Source organism: Bufo bufo, chromosome 6, assembly GCF_905171765.1.
Source record: "Bufo bufo chromosome 6, aBufBuf1.1, whole genome shotgun sequence".
Classification (NCBI taxonomy): Eukaryota; Metazoa; Chordata; class Amphibia; order Anura; family Bufonidae; genus Bufo; species Bufo bufo.
This window is the reverse complement of record NC_053394.1, coordinates 358,877,307-358,898,868: the sequence shown is the minus strand read 5'-3', so window position 1 is coordinate 358,898,868 and position 21,562 is coordinate 358,877,307. Positions and strand designations below refer to the sequence as shown.

The 21,562-nt window shown below is 45.4% G+C and overlaps 1 protein-coding gene across 1 annotated transcript in view; it reads right to left on the bottom strand.

Annotated features, from left to right (window-relative positions):
* The window catches only part of LOC121005295 (proton channel OTOP3-like), a 98,989-nt gene extending 79,185 nt beyond the window's left edge, over positions 1–19,804 (bottom strand). The window contains exon 1 of the mRNA XM_040437948.1: positions 19,729–19,804. The gene's annotated coding sequence lies outside the window, so the exon portion shown is untranslated. The remainder of the gene's footprint in view (positions 1–19,728) is intronic.
* Between the last annotated feature and the right edge of the window lie 1,758 nt (positions 19,805–21,562).

Below are 21,562 nucleotides of genomic sequence, written 5' to 3'. Positions count from 1 at the left end.
TAATATGCACTATGTGGATATGACCTAAGGGTGCCTGCACAAGCAACAGATTTTGTTGCCGAAAATTCCCGGGACTGAAAATCAGCTCCATTCAGGCTTGCAAAAATCCATGTGCTCCAATTTCTTCAACAAAATCTGTTGCTTATTTAGGTGCCCTTACCATATATTTAATGTAGCGCAACTGGCATTTTGTTTTTGAAGGGTAAATTTACTAACCTCCTGCCCAGAAATGTGACGCCAAAAAGTTGCACATCTACGTTGGAAGCTCTGGGGCTTCCGTCGCAGATTCCGTTAAAAAGACCGGAGGAAAATGTCTGTCATGCAGGACATTTTCTTCTGGTAAAAAAATCTGCATTCTGAGCGAAAACTGAACAGACTCCAGTGTAGTCAATCAGGTTATTTATGTGTCCTATCCAGCACTTCCGTTATTTCTGTTATTCTGCTTCTCTAACGGAGCAGAACCATGGAAAATAATAGCGTTGGTGTGAACCCGGCCTTACTCTACTTTGGAAAAGTCGGTGGGTAAGTGCTTATCTATTTTAGGCTACTTTCACACTAGCATTAAAGTTTTCCAGTATTGAGTTCCAACATAGGGGCTCAATACCGGAAAAAAACGCATCAGTTTTGTCCTAATGCATTCTGAATGGAAAGCAATCCGTTCAGTATGCATCAGGTTGTCTTCCTTTCCGTCCCTTTTACGGTATTTGGCCGGAGAAAATACTGCAGCATGCTGCCATTGTATGGGGCTGTAATCCCCGTGCGGATCCTCCGAACACATCTGTAACACCCCAGAGTTGTGTTACAAAACTCTTTTATCCTGCTACAATCTGTTAAGAGCTTTCACTTTGTCCTCTGATGTAATTTTACATTATGTCATTCACAACTGTGCATTATAAACCATGTTAAGTGTATATTGCTGTAATTTCTATGTTCACCAGCAGGTGGCAGCAATGGTCTGGTAAGGACTTAGGTTCAGTTTAGTACATCTAAGCTGGAATAGTTCATTCCAGCTTAGCTCCCCCCTCTGTGAGCAGAGTGGGCTGTGCCCATATCCTGCAGCATGGGGAGAGAAGGAAGTTAGAGTCAGTGTGCCAGCCACCCCTGTTGGGGAAGACTGTGTATGTTAGGAGCTCCCAGATATAGGGAACCAAACCAGGATCTTGTCTCGGCTGAGACATTGATCATCATCCCCAGCCTGAGCCCTGCAGCCTCAGCTGGATGAAGCAAGCAGACAAACTCTAGAATTCCAGGAAAAAAGCATACCCTCAGAAGATAACTGTGAGTAAAGTCCAGAGACCTAGGAGAAGCCATATTCCTCCTCAGCTAGTCAGTCCCCAGACAGCAGAAGATAGAGAGTGCAGAAGCCAAATTCCTGCCACAGTATAGAGCTACAAAGCAGACGTCCTTTCCTGAAAGCTCCAGGTACATAAGAGAGCAGAAGATAAATTCCTGCCAACCATTGCCAATACCTGCTGGGACCTAAGACTAAAGCTGTATCTTGCTTGGATGAAAGTTACAATCAGTAAAGACAAGTTTGAACTTTACCAAAGGTCTGGATCTCAATTTCTGCTGCAAAATCCCTCTATTACTCCTACTAGCACTACACTAAATTTATTGCGAGTGAGCCAGTATCCAGGAGTCCAGCCGTACCCAGGTAGGAGACACCGTTGACACCATTACCACTACCCTACAGAGACATTACACCACTCTGGCATTCCTAAACTGAGGCGTGAGTTATAACACCTTGGAGGGCCCTGTGATTGTACCCTGCGCATGCTGCAATTGGCGTCACAAACAAAACTATAGACTATCACCTACACCTGACCCAGCCATTGCATAATTTGGCATCAGAGTGCATACCCTGCTCCAGCTCATTGCACATCCGCGTCAGAGATCCGAGTGTCGGCCACAGATTACAGCTGCAGATCCTCCTGAAAATAGATGGCACAGAAAAATCTGTGACACTTGAACTTAGCACAAGAAACATGATCTGCTCAATAAAAATGGGTGGTTTCTCCATTTCTTTTGTTACTACATCCTGGCTGCCAAAAATATTCCAGGCCTTGCTCTGACTCACCCTGTCCTAATTATATCATTACTGGCACAGCACCCAGCAGCTTAAAGGGGAAATCCAATGGAAATGACTGTACGATCTAATATGTTACGTATAGATACCTGTGAAAATTTCACATTGGTGAAGTTCGTGATCTTGGACCAGCACTGATTTTCAGAATGAATTGGTTCTATAAAACCCTTTAAGGGGTTTTCCCAGTTTCTGGCTCCTGATATTGATGACCTATCCTCAGAAAAGTTCAACAGTATCCGATTAGTGAGGCTCCGACAATCAGCATCCCCACCAATCAGCCGTTCCTTGCAGTCACCGGCGTCGAAACTAGCATTTTGAATGGAGCAGGAAGCACAGCACCATTCAAATTGTAGTGGCCATACTGGGTTACTGCAGCTCAGCTCCCACTCACTTGACATAGTGCAAAACTCTACAGTACAACAATGTCAGACTGGCCAGCTGGGGTATCGGCGCACTCCCCCAGTTAGCCCAGTCAACAGTGTTCGTACGTGGTGGTAATAGTCATCCATGTGCTGTCTGCATCCCTATATCTGTTCCCTATATAGAACACATCCTATTCTTGTCCATTTTGCCAACAAGAATAGGCATTTTGACAAATGGGCCAGTGAAAAGTGCGGGATGCACACGGACACAAAATACAATCATGTGCATTATGCCGAATTTAACATGCTAGGAATTTTAAATCCCCACCATGTATCACTTTCTGTGCGGATTTCACACAGATTTTCTTACGTAGCATGTGGGTGAGATTTGTTTCAATCTCGCCCACTATACTTCTGCTGTAAAACGATATAACCAACATAGTGGGCTTCACTAATATGAAAATGATGCAAATACATTAACCACAGCACCTGTAAATAGTGCACCAACTAATTATCCGTAAAAGATACATTTTTTGTTAATCAAATATAAAAAAATGACAAGGGGTTAAAGGGGTTTTCTTGTACTTTTTAACTGAAGACCTATCCTCTGGATAGGCCATCAGTATCTGATCGGTGTATGCAGGTTATTTTAGGGTAACTGTGTGAGATCTTTGGGCATTATTTTTTTTGCAAACAGTGTGTTTGTCTATTAATGTCTTCATGGCACCTGGTGCTGGCTACAAAAAAGATACCAAAAACAGTAGGTGAAAAAAGAAAACAAAAAACACCACTAAAAGCTCAAAGGCACAGAAAAAAACTGTAAAAACCTGAGCGTGAAACCCACCCTAAGGCCTCTTTCACACGAGCGTGACGGATTAGGTCCGGATGCATTCAGGATGCGTTCAGGGAAACTCGCACCATTTTGCAAGCAAGTTCAGTCAGTTTTGTCTGCAATTGCGTTCAGTTTTTTCAGCGCGGGTGCAATTAGTTTTGATGCGTTTTTCACGCGCGTGATATAAAACTGAAAGTTTACAAACAACATCCTTTAGCAACCATCAGTGAAAAACGCATTGCATCCTCACTTGCTTGCGGATGCAATGCGTTTTTCACTGAAGCCCCATTCACTTCTATGGGGCAGGGCTGCGTGAAAAACACAGAATATAGGCCTCTTTCACACGGGCGTTGCAGGAAAATGTGCGGGTGCGTTGCGGGAACACCCGCGATTTTTCCGCACGAGTGCAAAACATTGTAATGCGTTTTGCACTCGCGTGAGAAAAATCGCACATGTTTGGTACCCAAACCCGAACTTCTTCACAGAAGTTCGGGCTTGGGTTAGGTGTTCTGTAGATTTTATTATTTTCCCTTATAACATGGTTATAAGGGAAAATAATAGCATTCTGAATACAGAATGCTTAGTAGGTGATCAATTGAGGGTTAAAAAAAATAAATAAAATTAACTCACCTTCTCCTCTTGTTCGCGTAGGTCCCGGTCTCTTTACTTCTTTAATGATGAGCTGTGGGCTAAAGGACCTTTGGTGACGTCAGATCACATGCTCCAATCACATGGTACATCACCGTGGTGATGGACCATGTGATTGGAGCATGTGATCTGACGTCACCACAGGTCCTAGCCGGTATTTTCATCTTTTGAGAAGTAAAGAAGAGACAGGGACCTACGCGAACAAGAGGAGAAGGTGAGTTAATTTTTTTAATTTTTTTTAACCCTCAATTGATCACCTACTAAGCATTCTGTATTCAGAATGCTATTATTTTCCCTTATAACCATGTTATAAGGGAAAATAATACAGTGAATAGACTGTCACCTAGCAACCATGCGTGAAAATCGCACCGCATCCGCACTTGCTTGCGGATGCTTGCGATTTTCACGCAACCCCATTCACTTCTATGGGGCCTGCGTTGCGTGAAAAACGCAGAATATAGAGCATGCTGCGATTTTCATGCAACGCACAAGTGATGCGTGAAAATCACCGCTCATGTGAACAGCCCCATAGAAATGAATGGGTCGGTATTCAGTGCGGGTGCAATGCGTTCAACTCACGCATGGCATCCGTGCGGAATACTCGCCCGTGTGAAAGGGGCCATAGAACATGCTGCGTTTTTTACGCAACGCAGAACTGATGCGTGAAAAAATACGTTCATGTACACAGACCCATTAAAATGAATGGGTCAGGATTCAGTGCAGGTGCTATGTGTTCACTTCACGCATTGCAACCGCGCGGAAAACTCGCTTGTGGGAAAGTGGCCTAAGTGCTTATACCACCCAAAGCATTCTTATAGTTGAATATACAGTATACTCAAAAGTATACTCAAAAAAGATGCATATCCATAAAGTTCAACCAGCAGTTTATGTACAGTCGTGGCCAAAAGTTTTGAGAATTACATAAATATTGGAAATTGAAAAAGTTGCTGCTTAAGTTTTTATAATAGCAATTTGCATATACTCCAGAATGTTATGAAGAGTGATCAGATAAATTGCATAGACCTTCTTTGCCATGAAAATTAACTTAATCCCAAAAAAACCTTTCCACTGCATTTCATTGCTGTCATTAAAGGACCTGCTGAGATCATTTCAGTAATCGTCTTGTTAATTCAGGTGAGAATGTTGACGAGCACAAGGCTGGAGATCATTATGTCAGGCTGATTGGGTTAAAATGGCAGACTTGACATGTTAAAAGGAGGGTGATTGTAACGGTCACGTCCACACACACACAGGGGGAAGTATAGTGACCACTGCGCTCCACCCTCACCCCTGGCCCTGCCTACTTGCCTCACGAGTCCTGATGACAGGGGACAACTGGACGACAGTCCCTAACTTAGGATACGTGCAGGGAAGACAGATAAGTCAAAATACGGAACATGAACGGACCGGGTCAGAACCAAGAGAGCTACGCAGTACAAAGGGTTAAGCAAAGAATGGTCAGGAGAAGCCGGGGTCAAATACCAGGAGAGTAGAGAAGTACAAGAGGAGTCCTAAGAGAGTAGTCAGGTGGGAGCCGAGGTCACAATACCAGGACGGATGCGCAGTACAGGAGGAGCAGGCAAAAGGATAGTCAGGGAACGGAATCAGGTGAGTATTCAGTAGTCCAACAAATAGCCAGGAACCTAGAAATTAACAGGCAACCTGTGGCTAGCAGGCTGCCTGTATTTATAGTGGGGAGTGAGGGTCATGTGACGTGGCCAGCGTCACATGACCGACAGACCAACCAGTTGAGCACCGAGTGATCAGCTCGGCGCTCAAGGCAGACTTAGGAGCAGGGAGCCACCCAGCAGCAAAGCCGCCCTGGGAATGAGGTCAAATGCAGATCCTCATTCCCAAAGCTAAGCAACAGTTCTGCGAGCAATGGGGGACCAAGTGCACCTTCGGAACCCCGTTACAGTACCCCTCCTTTTACGAGGGGCGACCGGACCCAAGACTTCAGGCGATGGCTTTTTAGGGTGTTCTAAATGAAATTTTTTACGAACCAGTCTAGGAGTATGAACCTCCCTGGCAGGTACCCAAGATCTCTCTTCAAGTCCATACCCCTTCCAGTGAATCAGGTACTGCAAGGAGTTACGCACCTTCCTGACATCCACTATTTTAGACGCGACATACTCGACAGAATCATTAACAAGAACCGGCGGAGGCGAGGCTTTCGATGGTACTACCGGTTCAAAATATTTTTTAAGTAGAGATTTATGGAACACATTATGAATGTGGAATGACTCGGGCAGCTCCAACCTAAATGATACCGGGTTAATCACCTCCGTGATCTTATATGGTCCAATAAAATGAGGAGCAAATTTTCTAGAAGCTACCTTGAGAGATAGATTCTTGGAGGACAACCATACTTTATCCCCAACCTGAAAGTTCACCCCCCTTGAACGTCTCCTATCGGCCTTGAGTTTTTGAGAACTTTGAGCCTTTTCTAGGTTCGATTGAACCCGGGCCCAAACTGTGCACAGTTCGAAGGAGAGTTTATCAGCTTCAGGGTTAGAGGAGGAGACGGACGACCCAGAATGAAAATGGGGATGAAAACCATGGTTACAAAAGAAAGGGGAGACCCCAGCAGAAGAAATGACACGGTTATTCAAAGCAAATTCAGCCAACAGAAGGAATTTGACCCATAATTGCTGGTCATCAGCAACATACAACCTCAGGAATTGTTCCACAGACTGATTAAGGCGTTCAGTCTGCCCATTTCTCTCAGGATGGTAGGCGGAAGAAAAAGACAACAAAATTTTACATCTTTGACAGAAGGCCCTCCAGAATTTGGGCACAAACTGCACACCCCTGTCCGAAACAATATTTTCCGGGATGCCATGTAAACGAACAATCTCTCTCACAAAAATAGACGCCAGGGTTTTAGCATTCTGAAGTTTAGACAGGGGAATGAAATGAACCATCTTGCTAAACCTATCGACCACTACCCAAACCACAGTCTTACCCTCCGCCAGCGATAGGTCAGTTATAAAGTCCATCGAGATATGGGAACAGGGTCTACTGGGAATGGGTAGGGGTCGTAGGTTACCAGCAGGGCGAGTCCTAGGTGTCTTAGACCTGGCACAAACCTCACAGGCTGACACGCAGGACTTGACATCCCTGGTCAGAGTGGGCCACCAATAAGATCTAGAAACCAGATCCTTAGTGCCCTCAACACCCGGATGTCCACAAAAGGCAGAATCGTGACACTCACCCAACAGCTGGAGACGAAATTGTACGGGAACAAACAACTTATCTGTTGGGGTGGATGCCGGTGCCAGATGTTGTTCAGCCTTAATGCGAGCCGATATATCCTGGGTTAGAGCCGCTAAGAAGATGTTTGCTGGTAGGATGGATTCAGGCGGCGTCTCAGTGGGTTGAAAAGCATGGAAGCTCCGAGATAATGCGTCTGCCTTCACATTTTTACTTCCCGGCCTGAACGTAATGGAGAAATCAAAACGGGTAAAAAACAGAGCCCATCGAGCTTGTCGGGGATTCAACCTCTTAGCGGACTCGAGAAACATTAGTTTTTTATGATCAGTGACAACAGTTACTCGATGCCTTGCCCCCTCCAAAAAATGTCTCCACTCCTCAAATGCCAATTTAATAGCCAGCAGCTCCCTATTCCCTATGTCGTAGTTTCTCTCCGTGGGAGAGAATTTCCTAGAGAAGAAGGCACACGGTCTCAGGTTAGTGAGGCCAGCAGGACCTTGTGAAAGGACTGCTCCTGCGCTATCCTCGGACGCATCCACCTCCACAATAAAGGGTCTCTCCTGATCAGGCTGGATCAGAATGGGAGCGCTACTAAATGCCTTTTTTCATGTTTCAAATGAAGAAATAGCCTTGGTAGACCAATTCTCCAAATCCGCCCCTTTCTTAGTAAGGTCGGTCAATGGCTTAGCAATTACAGAAAAATTCATGATAAATTTACGGTAGTAATTAGCGAAACCCAAAAAACGTTGTAAAGCCTTTAAGGATGAAGGCCTTACCCATTCCTTAATTGCTAAAACCTTACCAGGATCCATTTTAAAGGCGTGAGGAGTCAAAACATGCCCTAGAAACAGTATCTCCTGTACACCAAAGACACATTTCTCTTGCTTAGCGGATAGCTGGTTCTCCCTCAACACCTCTAATACTTGTTTGACATGGGACACATGAGATTCGAAATCAGGAGAGAATATCAAAATATGGTCAAGATAGACAATAATAAATTTACCTAAGAACTCCCTAAGAATATCGTTCATTAAGTTTTGGAACACAGCTGGGGCATTGCTGAGTCCAAAAGGCATCACCTGATATTCAAAGTGTCCTATCGGAGTATTGAACGCTGTCTTCCATTCATCTCCCTCCTTGATTCGGATTAGATTGTATGCCCCTTTCAGGTCAATCTTGGAAAACCAGGTTGCCCCCAAAACCTGGTTAAATAAATCCGGAATCAATGGGAGAGAGTATCTATTTTGGACAGTGATTTTATTTAATCTATGGTAATCAATACAAGGCCTAAGACCACCATCCTTCTTTTTAACAAAGAAAAACCCTGCTCCCATAGGAGAGACTGAAGGTCTAATATGCCCTTTAGCAAGGCTCTCCTTAATATAATCTTCCATAGCCTTGCGTTCGGGCCCTGAAAGATTATAAATTCGACCTTTAGGAAATTCGGCACCCTCAATTAGCTCTATGGCGCAATCATAAGGTCTATGGGGGTGTAGAACCTCTGCAGTAAGGGACGAGAACACATCAGAATATTCCTTAATAACAGAGGGTAATGTATTAGACCTTACTGAAACCCCAGCCTGGACCACGGACAAGCATGAGTCACACTTAGGTCCCCATTTCACCAACTCTCCTTTGGACCAATCAATTGTGGGGTTATGTAAACGGAGCCAAGGCAACCCTAGTACCACCTCAACCGCTAGGTTCTCCAGGACTAGAAGAGAACATCTCTCAGAGTGGCACACACCCACAGACAGAGAAATTTCAGAGGTACATGACCTCACCGTACCACCAATCAGGGGAGTAGCATCAATAGCCATGACATGGATAGGTGTAGGTAAAGCAAACATTGGAATACCCAATTTACAAGCAAACTCAAAGTCAATAAAGCTGGCCGCTGAACCGGAGTCAATAAAGGCCTTACCCGGCCATTTATTAACCCCCAGAGAAATTGTTATGGGTACCAAAAGCTTACCTTTAGAAAAATCAGGGTGTACCTGGTCTTTAGGTTGTCTTGCCTTAGGAGACTTGTCAGAGAGGACCCTCTTAGGACACTTGTTGATCCAATGGCCAGGATCTCCACAGTAGAAGCACTCTCCGCGTCTGCAACGAAGATTACCCCGGGTCATGCCAACCTGCATGGGTTCCTCGGTGGAGACCTCAGTGTTGTCCCTGGAAAAGGCCTCTGGCTGGACCACCATCTGAGAACAGAACTGTCGTTCTTGTCGTCTCTTTCTAACTCGTCTGTCAAGTCTGACAACTAGGGTCATCATCTCCTCTAAGGTCTCAGGAATTTGGTAATTGACCAATAGATATTTTAAATTATCAGATAGACCAGACCTAAACTGACTCTTCAGGGCTGGTTCATTCCATCCTGAGGGGACACACCACCGTCTGAATTGGGTGCAATACTCCTCCGCAGGGAGATGGCCCTGAACCAGTGCCCTAAGAGCCGTCTCGGCTACCAGGGCCCTGTCTGGTTCGTCATAGAGGGTACTCAGGGCCTGAAAAAACCCCTCCACAGAAGTTAGACAACTGGCCCCAGGAGGTAACGAAAATGCCCAGTCCTGGGGATCACCCTGTAGTAGAGAAATAATAATCCCCACGCGTTGGCTCTCGGGACCGGAGGACACGGGGCGCAAGCGGAAGTAGAGTTTGCAATTTTCCTTAAAGGAGAGAAACCTCTTCCGGTCTCCAGAAAAGGGTTCTGGGAGCTTGATCTGGGGTTCAAAATGTGGACTGGAGGACAGAGGATTGGAAGAACCTTGCCCTAACTCACAAGAACGGAGTTTCTCTCCTAGCTCCTGCACCCTCTGTGTCAAGTTAGAGACATGGTCAGTCAGGGTAGTAAGAGGATTCATGATACAGTGGTTATTGGGCCTGTTAATCTGTAACGGTCACGTCCACACACACACAGGGGGAAGGATAGTGACCACTGCGCTCCACCCTCACCCCTGGCCCTGCCTACTTGCCTCACGAGTCCTGATGACAGGGGACAACTGGACGACAGTCCCTAACTTAGGATACATGCAGGGAAGACAGACAAGACAAAATACGGAACATGAACGGACCGGGTCAGAACCAAGAGAGCTACGCAGTACAAAGGGTTAAGCAAAGAATGGTCAGGAGAAGCCGGGGTCAAATACCAGGAGAGTAGAGAAGTACAAGAGGAGTCCTAAGAGAGTAGTCAGGTGGGAGCCGAGGTCACAATACCAGGACGGATGCGCAGTACAGGAGGAGCAGGCAAAAGGATAGTCAGGGAACGGAATCAGGTGAGTATTCAGTAGTCCAACAAATAGCCAGGAACCTAGAAATTAACAGGCAACCTGTGGCTAGCAGGCTGCCTGTATTTATAGTGGGGAGTGAGGGTCATGTGACGTGGCCAGCGTCACATGACCGACAGACCAACCAGTTGAGCACCGAGTGATCAGCTCGGCGCTCAAGGCAGACTTAGGAGCAGGGAGCCACCCAGCAGTAAAGCCGCCCTGGGAATGAGGTCAAACACAGATCCTCATTCCCAAAGCTAAGCAACAGTTCTGCGGGCAATGGGGGACCGAGTGCACCTTTGGAACCCCGTTACAGTGATGCTTGAAATCATTGTTCTTCCATTGTTAACCATGGTGACCTGCAAAGAAACGCGTGCAGCCATCATTGCGTTGCATAAAAATGGCTTCACAGGCAAGGATATTGTGGCTACTAAGATTGCACCTCAATCAACAATTTATAGGATCTTCAAGGAAAGAGGTTCAATTCTTGTTAAGAAGGCTTCAGGGCGTCCAAGAAAGTCCAGCAAGCACCAGGATCGTCTCCTAAAGAGGATTCAGCTGCAGGATCGGAGTGCCACCAGTGCAGAGCTTGCTCAGGAATGGCAGCAGGCAGGTGTGAGCGCATCTGCACGCACAGTGAGGCGAAGACTTTTGGAAGATGGCCTGGTGTCAAGAAGGGCAGCAAAGAAGCCACTTCTCTCCAAAAAAAACATCAGGGACAGATTGATCTTCTGCAGAAAGTATGGTGAATGGACTGCTGAGGACTGGGGCAAAGTCATATTCTGAGACCATTCATGTGTGGGGTTGCTTCTCATCCAAGGGAGTGGGCTCACTCACAATTTTGCCCAAAAACACAGCCATGAATAAAGAATGGTACCAAAACACACTCCAACAGCAACTTCTTCCAACAATCCAACAACAGTTTGGTGAAGAACAATGCATTTTCCAGCACAATGGAGCACCGTGCCATAAGGCAAAAGTGATAACTAAGTGGCTCGGGGACCAAAACGTTGACATTTTGGGTCCATGGCCTGGAAACTCCCCAGATCTTAATCCCATTGAGAACTTGTGGTCAATCCTCAAGAGGCGGGTGGACAAACAAAAACCCACTAATTCTGCCAAACTCCAAGAAGTGATTATGAAAGAATGGGTTGCTATCAGTCAGGAATTGGCCCAGAAGTTGATTGAGAACATGCCGAGTCGAATTGCAGAGGTCCTGAAAAAGAAGGGCCAACACTGCAAATACTGACACTTTGCATAAATGTCATGTAATTGTCGATAAAAGCCTTTGAAACGTATGAAGTGCGTGTAATTATATTTCACTACATCACAGAAACAACTGAAACAAACATCTAAAAGCAGTTTAGCAGCAAACTTTGTGAAAACTAATATTTGTGTCATTCTCAAAACTTTTGGCCACGACTGTACATAGTTCATCTATAGAATGGTTAATAAAGCCATACATTCCATAGCGAGCGACTCCCCAGAAACCTCCATTCAGTGCCCCCTTAATCCAAACACAGCATCGAAATGTCAGATCAGTTCCGCAGTAACACTTATCTATAATTCCTGCAAAAAACTCACAACTTCCTATTTTTTTTCTTTTTTCAATAGAAAATTCATTGGTGGTGTGACTGCAGTAACATGTACATTTAACCTTTAGTTTATATTTAATAGACATTAATAGAATATTAACAAAATAAATAGAGGCATGTATGTTGCATAATACTAAAGTAAACCATAAGATAAAAGTCACATAAGAGGTATTGTAAGGAAAGTAGCCATTAGTCATCAGGAGGAAGAAAAGGTCTAAAAATGGTGTCACCAAATATTTCATATAAACCTAGCCTAGGATGGGCAGTGAATGCAGCTGTTTGTATGATTTCTAAAAGGTCCTTCTTCAGTCCTAGCAGTTTTAGCTTTTAAAGATTATTATGAACATCTTCGGGGCATTTTTTCATGATTGCATTTTTACTCATTTTGGACTAAAATTTTTTTTTTCAATTGGTCTTAAATTAATTCAAAATGTTCAGCAGTTTTTGCTCTACAGGGTTAAGTTTCAGTCTATCCGCAGAGTATCTTGCTTTCAGTCTCACACCGAACCAGTCAGGCCGCTGTTCTGATGGCTGGATCTGTAGCCCTTATCTCCAAACTCCCGACAGCTCATAAAGATTTATGGGGGGTCACTTATCAAACTGGTATAAAGTAGAACTAGCTTAGTTGCCCATAGCAACCAACCAGATTACACCTTTCATTTTTGACAACTCCTTTGGAAAATGAAAGGTGGAATATGTTTGGTTGCTATGGCCAACTTGGCCTTTCTACTTTATACCAGTTTAATAAATGACCCCATTAGGCCATATTCTTATCCGTTTGGTAACAATTTGGCTATAATAGATGTTTATGAGCCCTCAGGAATTCAGAAATAAGGGCTTCAGATCCAGCCATCAGAACATCAACCTGATGGGTTCGGTGTGAAACTGAAAGCAAGATACCTTACAATCGATTTGCTCATCTCTATTCTCTACACACAAAAATTTGCCTCTGGAGGTTTTTTACCACAAAAAAAAACAGCTTGTGGTGTTTTAAGGGCATCAGCAATTTTTGCCATTTTTCTTGTGTTATTTTGTGCATTTTTGCAGTTTGTTTGCCCACTCGCATGTTTGCCCCTTAGCATTTCCCCTGAAAACACCTGAAAAAAGCTGTTTTTGAAAAGAAGCCAGAGAAAATGGCTGGTGTGTCTTAAAGGCTACCTGCACATGGGGTGGATTACACGCGTTTTTTCCACACGGATTCTTGCGCAGAAAAACTGCAGCGTAATACAGCACCAGCAAAGTGTATGGAAGGGTTAAATATACATCAAAACCGCATGAAATCCGCAAAAAATTTGCAACTAACAGATGCAGATTTTGATGCCATCCTGCACCTCTGGCCGCAGCTTATCTCACAGGAGAACAAAAGGATTGAGCATTGAAATTCGGTGTGCACCGATATCTTCTGTAGGGGAGAGCCAGGAGCCCCCCATACACAAAAGATTGTCTTGTGGTCAAGCCTAAAACAGCGGGTTCTGCCGACGATAATGTGATGGCTAACCTCCAGGACTCCATCTGTGGTAAAACTACAGCTCCCAAGATGCACACTTGTTTGGCTGTTCTCAGAACTCCACAGAAATGAATGGAGCATGCTGGGAGTCGTAGTTTCACCACAGCTGGAGTACCAGAGGTTAGCCATCATAATGTGTATGGGGGCCTTAAAGGGGTTGTCCCATTAAGACATCTTATTCCCTAGACTAGGAAATTCTTTTAAAAATAATGATTTTGTCTGAATGACTCATTTACTGACAGTACTGCAGAAAAAGGAGCTTGTTCCACCACATTTGAGTGATTTATGAACATTTAGAAAAGGTGTGACTCATAGGCGGGGACGGACTGGCCATAGACCTTATAGGGAAATTTCCCGGCGGACTGCCACCCAGAGGGCTACCCAAGCCCTCCTCATGGCCGCCAGCCAGGTACATAATGATCCCATGGTCTCTGCATTGATTAATGTAGGAGCATCAGGTACTTATGCACCTAACCAACGGCCGCAGCTGCCCTTCTGAATTCAACTGTATTGCCGTCCTCAGGACAAGGATACAGTTAAATACTGTGGTGGGGGTAGCTGTATTTTGTGCTGCACTGTGGTATTTGGTTATGCTGAGGCAGTATATTGAGTTGCACTGGGGTATTTGGTTCTGCTGGGGCAGTATGTTGTGCTGCACTGTGGTATTTGGTTCTGCTGGGGCAGTATTTTGTGTTGCACTGTGGTATTTGGTGCTGCTGGGACAGTATATTGTGCTGCACTGTGGTATTTGGTTCTGCTGGGACAGTATATTGTGCTGCACTGTGGTATTTGGTAAATCTGAGACAGTATATTGTGCTGCACTGTGGTATTTGGTTCTGCTGGGGCAGTATGTTGTGCTGCACTGTGGTATTTGGTTCTGCTGGGGTAGTATGTTGTGCTGCACTGTGGTATTTGGTTCTGCTGGGGTAGTATTTTGTGTTGCACTGTGGTATTTGGTTCTGCTGGGGCAGTATATTGTGCTGCACTGTAGTATTTGGTTCTGCTGAGACAGTATATTGTGCTGCACTGTGGTATTTGGTTCTGCTGGGGTAGTATTTTGTGTTGCACTGTGGTATTTGGTTCTGCTGGGACAGTTAATTGTGCTGCACTGTGGTATTGTTGGCCATGCCCACTTCTGTCCCCGCCTAGTTATACCAGCCCTACGTACTTGTGTTGGCCCTGCCTTCTGTCAATTTGGACCCACTTACTACATGAGACCACTTTTAGTTTTTTTTTTCCAGGGCCACTTTAAGTTCACAGTCTGTCCCTGCTCGTAGGGGTTATAATACAAGGTGCTCCACAGAATCTGACCACCTACCATGTAGCCGTAAACCTGTCCAACTGCCTGTAGTTCCAGTGCCTCTGCATGGTATGTATGTAGTGTACGGGAGCTGTAATGCCCGTCACTACAGAAGGGTCACTTGTGTGCTGTCGTTTCCCCTTATTTATGGGGAGGTTGGTATAAGTCATCTTCATAAAATATAATGTAATGTAATGCTATGTACTTCCCTGTTACTGTGAAATGTGCATTTGCAGGCCAGCTAGGGGTGTCATTCCAGCTCTGAGTCACTAGAGGGAGCTAGGGAGCCCTAGGTTATATAAGGCCCAGTCAGGGAAAGGAATAGCGAAGAGATTTAGACTGTGTTGGAGATCAGACTATGTCTGAGTTAAGTCCAGGCCAAGAGCCTGTGAAAGCAGAGCGGGCCTAGAGCCTGCAGACTAGGAGAGGGTATTGCAGTCCCTGTAACCGGGTTCCAGATCAAAGGAGAAGGTTCCCCTCCTGAGTCCATATTTGCAGAAGCAGGAACACCACGGTTAACCAGCCTGAGGACACTGAGAGCAGAGTCAAGTCTAGGAAAGCAAGAGGTACTAAAGACAACAGAGGAGGTACTTGATAATTACAGACCCAAGGATATACGCCAGAGCTAGGGCATTGGACCTTGGGGAATAGTTTCCATGTTCCAGGATCAGTCAGGAATAGAGTGCAAGCCGCCTGTACTGCAAGTCCTGTATTTAACCCTCTGAGATCACCTTGCTATATATATATTGGGTGAATTTTTGTACCGAAACCAACTGTCTTCAAAGGAACTGCGCTTCCATCTAAGTCCATGTATGATGACTACTTAAGATCCAGTAAAATCCAAGTTCTGTTTTATCATCACGTGGTTCCTCAGTTATTCCTGCTATCAGCAAACGGTGTGCCACCGTTACTTGGCACTGGCGTCACGAACATTACCTTTCACTACCTGCCCTTGCAGAGAGTCAGCTGTCCCAGGTTAGTGGTCACAATTGCACTACAACACCCAGGAACACTATTAACCCTAACTTGAGTACGCTGCATGTATGTACAAAGCCCGGGCCCGGCCTACCTCACCGCAGCCTGTGGTTAATCCTGTTACTACTAATACTCATAAATGATAATTACCATGTTTCCCAGCCTGCCACAATTATATATTATAGCACGGTGTCTAGAATTTTGTATGGTTACCTGTAATTACATGCTTGTGTGAGACTATTATTAATAAAGCGCATCCAGTCGTAAAATTTGGAAGAGGAGTAACTACAGAAAGCTGATGTAAATACTCATTGTAAAAAGTCAGACGGCATTTATTTTTCAGAAAATTAATTACAGGTGCAGAGTTTCTTACAGGTGCAGAGTTTCGTGTGGAAGATCTTTTTTTTGTCCTCCTTGGGTCATCCATATTACTTGGACGCTGCTCAGCTGAAAATTAATTTCCATGGCGTCTCTTCTGTGTTCGGAGAAAAACTGACCAAACACGGACGCAACACGGATGCCATCCATGTTGTGTCTGTGTTTTATCACGGACCCATGGACTATAATAGGCGTGTGTGGTCTGCGTGTTTGGTCTGGTTCATGTCTCCGTGATTTATTCACTGAGCAACAATTAGTAAAAAATACTGATGTGTGAACAGACACATTGAAATCAATGGGTACATGTGGTGTCCGTGGAAAAAGCAGACAACACATGTCAATGGAAAACAGAAATGTGATCAAGGCCTAAGGCCTTGTCCACATTTCCATTTTTCACTGACGTTTGCTGTCCGCATTTTTCACAGACAGCACACTTAGGCCACATGCACACGACCGTGACGTTTTTTGTGGTCCGCAAACCGCGGATCCGCAGAAAACGGAAGCCGCCCGTGTGCCTTCCGCAATTTGCGGAATGGAACGGGCGGCCCATTGTAGACATGCCTATTCTTGTCCGCAAAATGGACAAGAATAGGACATGCTATATTTTTTTTGCGGGGCCATGGAGCGGTGTAACGGATGCGGACAGCACACGGAGTGCTGTCCGCATCTTTTGCGGCCCCATTGAAGTGAATGGGTCCGCATCCGAGCCGCAAAAACGGCGGCTCGGATGCGGACCCGAACAACGGCCGTGTGCATGAGGCCTTACCCATTGATTTAAATGTGTCTGCTTACATTTCAGTATTTTTTTACTGAATGTGGGTCAGTGAATGAATCATGCATTACTATGATCCGTGAAGACTAATAGGAGATTCTTTGGAACTTAATTTTCAGCTGAGCAATGTCAGTGAATTATGGATGACGCACGGATGTTAAAAACGGACACACGGACCAACCACGGATCCTTCACGGACATCTTCATGGATAAAACACGTACGCTTTTTTTCACGGACGTGACACTGACGCTGAAATGTGAACGAGGCCTCAGTGTTTGGTCAGTGAGTCAGTTATTGTGAGCCAAAACTGGGTGTGGGTCAAAAGCACATAAAAAGTACAAATTCTTCAGTTTTTTGCTCACAATGGCCTCATGCACACGACTATTGTCAATGGCCAATCACTAATGAATATCACTGATCAAACACTGAAGTGTGATCTAGGCCTAAGGGCTCATGCACACGACCGTGTGCCGGCCGGTCCCGTATTGTTGCCCGCAAACAGTGGGTCCTCAAAATACAGGCCCCGGCCGTTCTGCCACCGTATCACGGATGCAGACCCATTCACTTGAATGGGTCCGCAAGCCAGAAGGTCGGTGCGAAACGGAGGCAAGGAACCCCATGGAAGCACTATATATTTCTTCCGTGGGGTTTCAATCCATCCCTCTGCACAGCAAAAAAGTTGTGCATGCACTATTTTTTTGCAGTGCGGACCGTCAGATGCGGATCGCGGACCCCGTTCAAGTAAATGAGTCCGCGATTCGCATGCGGCAGCGCTATGGTTCGTGCCCGTGCTTTGCGGACCGCAATTTGCCGTCCGCAGCACAGGCCCGGCCGGCACACGTTCGTGTGCATGAGCCCTAAGGGTGAGATCTGGGGCAAATCTGTGTAATAGAGAATATCAGCGTAGTCCAATACCTTTACACAAACCGGGTGACATACCGTAGAATAAAATCAGGGCAGAATTCAGAGCATGCTGTGGATTTTCAGCTCCATCATAGATGGCATTGCGAAGGGTGAAGTCCACAGCATGGTTCGGAGTGAAATCAGCATGCACACGCATCGGAGAAATATTCTGCAGTGTGTAAACGTAGTAATACTATCCCTATTAATCACAAGTGAATGAGCGTGTTCTTCCTGTTTGCAGAAGCTGTGGCGTAAAAGAAAGAAATCGATCCTTAGTTTTTTTTTACGGCTCCGTACACGGCGTATCTGCAGACTTGCTGCTTGTGATTCCGCATTTTTCACCTGGGGTTAAATGGTGACATGTGTTGTGCGACAGCAAGTCTCACAAAAGTCTGCAGCTTGCTGTTGTGCAAGTATTTTGTAGCTGGACTGGAGATTGGAGCTGCACGGACATTGATTGTCAATGGTGCTGCAGTGCCACCTGCGACGTGCCGCTTCTGTGACAATCGCAGAAGATCCAACGCTGTTGGATTTTTTTGTCTCGAGTAGCACAAGATTTTGCTGTCATAGACCACAACGCAGGTTGAGTGTGACTTACCGTGATTTGGTTTTATTTGACACAAGTCACTGTGGAACCCCAGCCTAAAAGCACAGCTGAATCGCAGAAAAGGGCAGGCAAGTCGTATTCTTTGTGCGACTTTCAACCAAAAATTCATCAGTGTTGGACTTCCTTGTGACTATCGCTGTAGCATCGTGACCCCATTAACAATCACTATAAGCGATGTCACCGTGGCACCCCAGCCTTACAGTAGCAGCAAAGTGGATGAGACTTAAAGGGGTATTCCAGTTATTACATTATCCCCCATACACATTAGATCAGTGGGGGTCCTACTGCTGTCACACCCACTGGTCACGAGAATGGGGAACCCATACCCTTCGGAGCTCCCCTAAATGAACGGAGTGGCAGGTGGGGCATGTGAACTGCTTCTCCATTCATCTCTATAGGAGTTCTGAAAATCGCCAAGTGCTGTAGTCTTCTGTGTCCGGAACTCCCATAGAGATGAATGGAGCAGCAGGAGTTGCTCCCTGTTCTCAAGATCGGTGTGTGAGTCCCAGTGGAATAAATCCTTGCAGTAAGGTATGGTCACACAATGGATTTTACGCAGAATCCATGTCAGAAATCCAAGGCTTATCCATGAAAAGTTTCCACCCCAATCATGGCAAACATAAGCACGTCAATAGTTTTTTCCATCTATAACATGATTTTCCATTAAAATCAGTGGAGGCGGACTCCTTTCCTGTGATCCATAGGGTGAAAACCACAGCAAAATCTGCAACAAAATCCCCATACCCTAAATTTGGTTTCTTTGTAAAATATCAATAAGACAATTAGAAAAAAAAAAAAAAAGAAAACACAATTAAATATAAACCTAATAAAACAATGAAAAGGAAAACAGCAACTTTTTGTTTTTAACAAAACAGATTTGCCCAAAATGTCATTTATCATGCTGAAAATAGCTCGGGGGTCGCGAGTTCTGTCACTTCTAGAACATATGATAGATATGATAAAAAATGTCTCATGGCGTATGGAAAAACAAGAGATCATATTTACCAGCCACTTGTTAAACATGACAACTCAGAACGTCTCATTCTTTTGTATATGTCACAAATACTGTATTCATTTCTAGACCGATTTCCTGCCGCCAACCCAACTCCAGATTTTCTACTTTTGTGAATTAGATTTTTTTTACATATTTGATATAAAAAAGATATCCACTCGGAATTCTTTAAACCGGACATATCCATACTTCTAGCTGTACAACCAGATCTACTGTAGGTACATGTTATAGTTACAGATTAACCCTAAATTTCCCGCGTCAGAGTACCCACCTGCAGTGCAAGTTTTTTTTTCGCGAGGCTGCTCTGTCTGATGTGACACCTTGAACTTCTTGGAAGTGTCTGCCGCTGCTCCTTTTCCTCTGCCCTGTAGAGCAGGTGCATTGATTTTTGTTTGTTTGCTTTTATGAATAATCCTCCAATTGTATTAATTGCTTTACAAGTGGCTCATTAAATCCAGAGCATGAAAGGGCCGCTAATTGTTGCTGCCTGTATGCACATGAAGAATGGGCTGGGAAGATAACCACATCTACATGGCATGCAGCCTCTGCACTTGGAATAGAAAGTTGCTAACGCTTGTAGAAAGGTGTGCTATAAAACAGCCATGATGAAAAAAAACTGTGCGGAAATCACGACCGGACAAACAAGGAAAGAAGCGAAGAGCAGCGCAACGCTGAGGATTCACCGTCCCTTCTGCTGCTCGGGGCACATTGTGATCTCTTAATCCTAGAGGCTCAATCTCTGTAAACTCTCAAACTCATTAATAGATTCAGTTTATGCTGGGATCAGTCTGCTCATTAAATTGGACCAACCACTGACAACAGGCAAGAGATCAGATTAGCACAGATAGCGTAGAAGAAGCAGATGCATGTAGAAGGGTGGCATCACCTACCCTGCAAAATACTGTGAAACCAGGCACAAAGGGATAGTTCAGCTGAATGTAATGAAACCTTTCATTTTGTGATCCACTGCGTAAAGCGCTTTAAGCCTATATGTAAATGAGCAGTTAAGTGCACCGAAGGCGGGTCTAAACTATACTGTGCACCCTTGCTCCTCCTGCTTAGCCCTCATGCACACGACCGTTGTTTTGGTCCGCATCCGAGCCACAGTTTTTGCGGCTTGGATGCGGACCCATTCACTTCAATGGGGCCGCAAAAGATGCGGACAGCACTCCGTTGCTCCCTTCCGTGGTCCGCAAAAAAAAATATAACCTGTCCTATTCTTGTCCGTTTTGCGGACAAGAATAGGCAGTTATATCAATGGCTGACCGTGCCGTTCCACAAATTGCGGAATGCACACGGACGCACTGCGGACCGCAAAACACACAACGGTCGTGTGCATGAGGCCTTACTCTGCCAGCCAATCCAGATTGACAGGGTCAGGTTCCTGCATAGTCATCTCTACTGGCCCTATTAACCACCTCAGCTCCCCTAGCTTAAATCCCCTTAAAGGGAATCTGTCACCTGCTTTTAGCATTTTAAGCTGTCACCATCGCTATGTTCACTAAAGTACCTTATTTCCAGCAGTCTTCTTTTTAATTTATTTCGTTTTGTCCTTTTGATATAAAAGAGCTTTTTATGATATGCTAATGAGGGTCCGAGGTGCCCAGAGGGGCGTTTTTTTCCCTCTCCGGTGCCCAGTGACGCCCCCCTGCAGTGCCCAAGAACGCCTCCTGATTCTGAAATAACCTCCCACAGCCCGGAAAACGGTTCCGCCCCCTCCCCACGTCATAGTCTACCTTCTAGAAATGCCCCGTCCTTCTTCCTGTCGGCAGCCAGAAAACTTGCGCAGGCGCAGTACCGCCTGCGTCTGCGCGATCATCAACCTCCTGAGGGCAACAGCCTCAAAAGTCTCACTGGGTATGCGCAGAGCCCAGTGATGTAACTTGAGCGCTGTTGCCCTGAGGAGGTTGATGATCGCGCAGGCCGCAGGCGGTACTGCGCCTGCAGGACGGGGCATTTCTAGAAGGTAGACTATGACGTGGGGAGGGGGCGGAACCGTTTGCCGGGCTGTGGGAGGTTATTTCAGAATCAGGAGGCGTTCTTGGGCACTGCAGGGGGGCGTCACTGGGCACCGGAGAGGGAAAAAAAACGCCCCTCTGGGCACC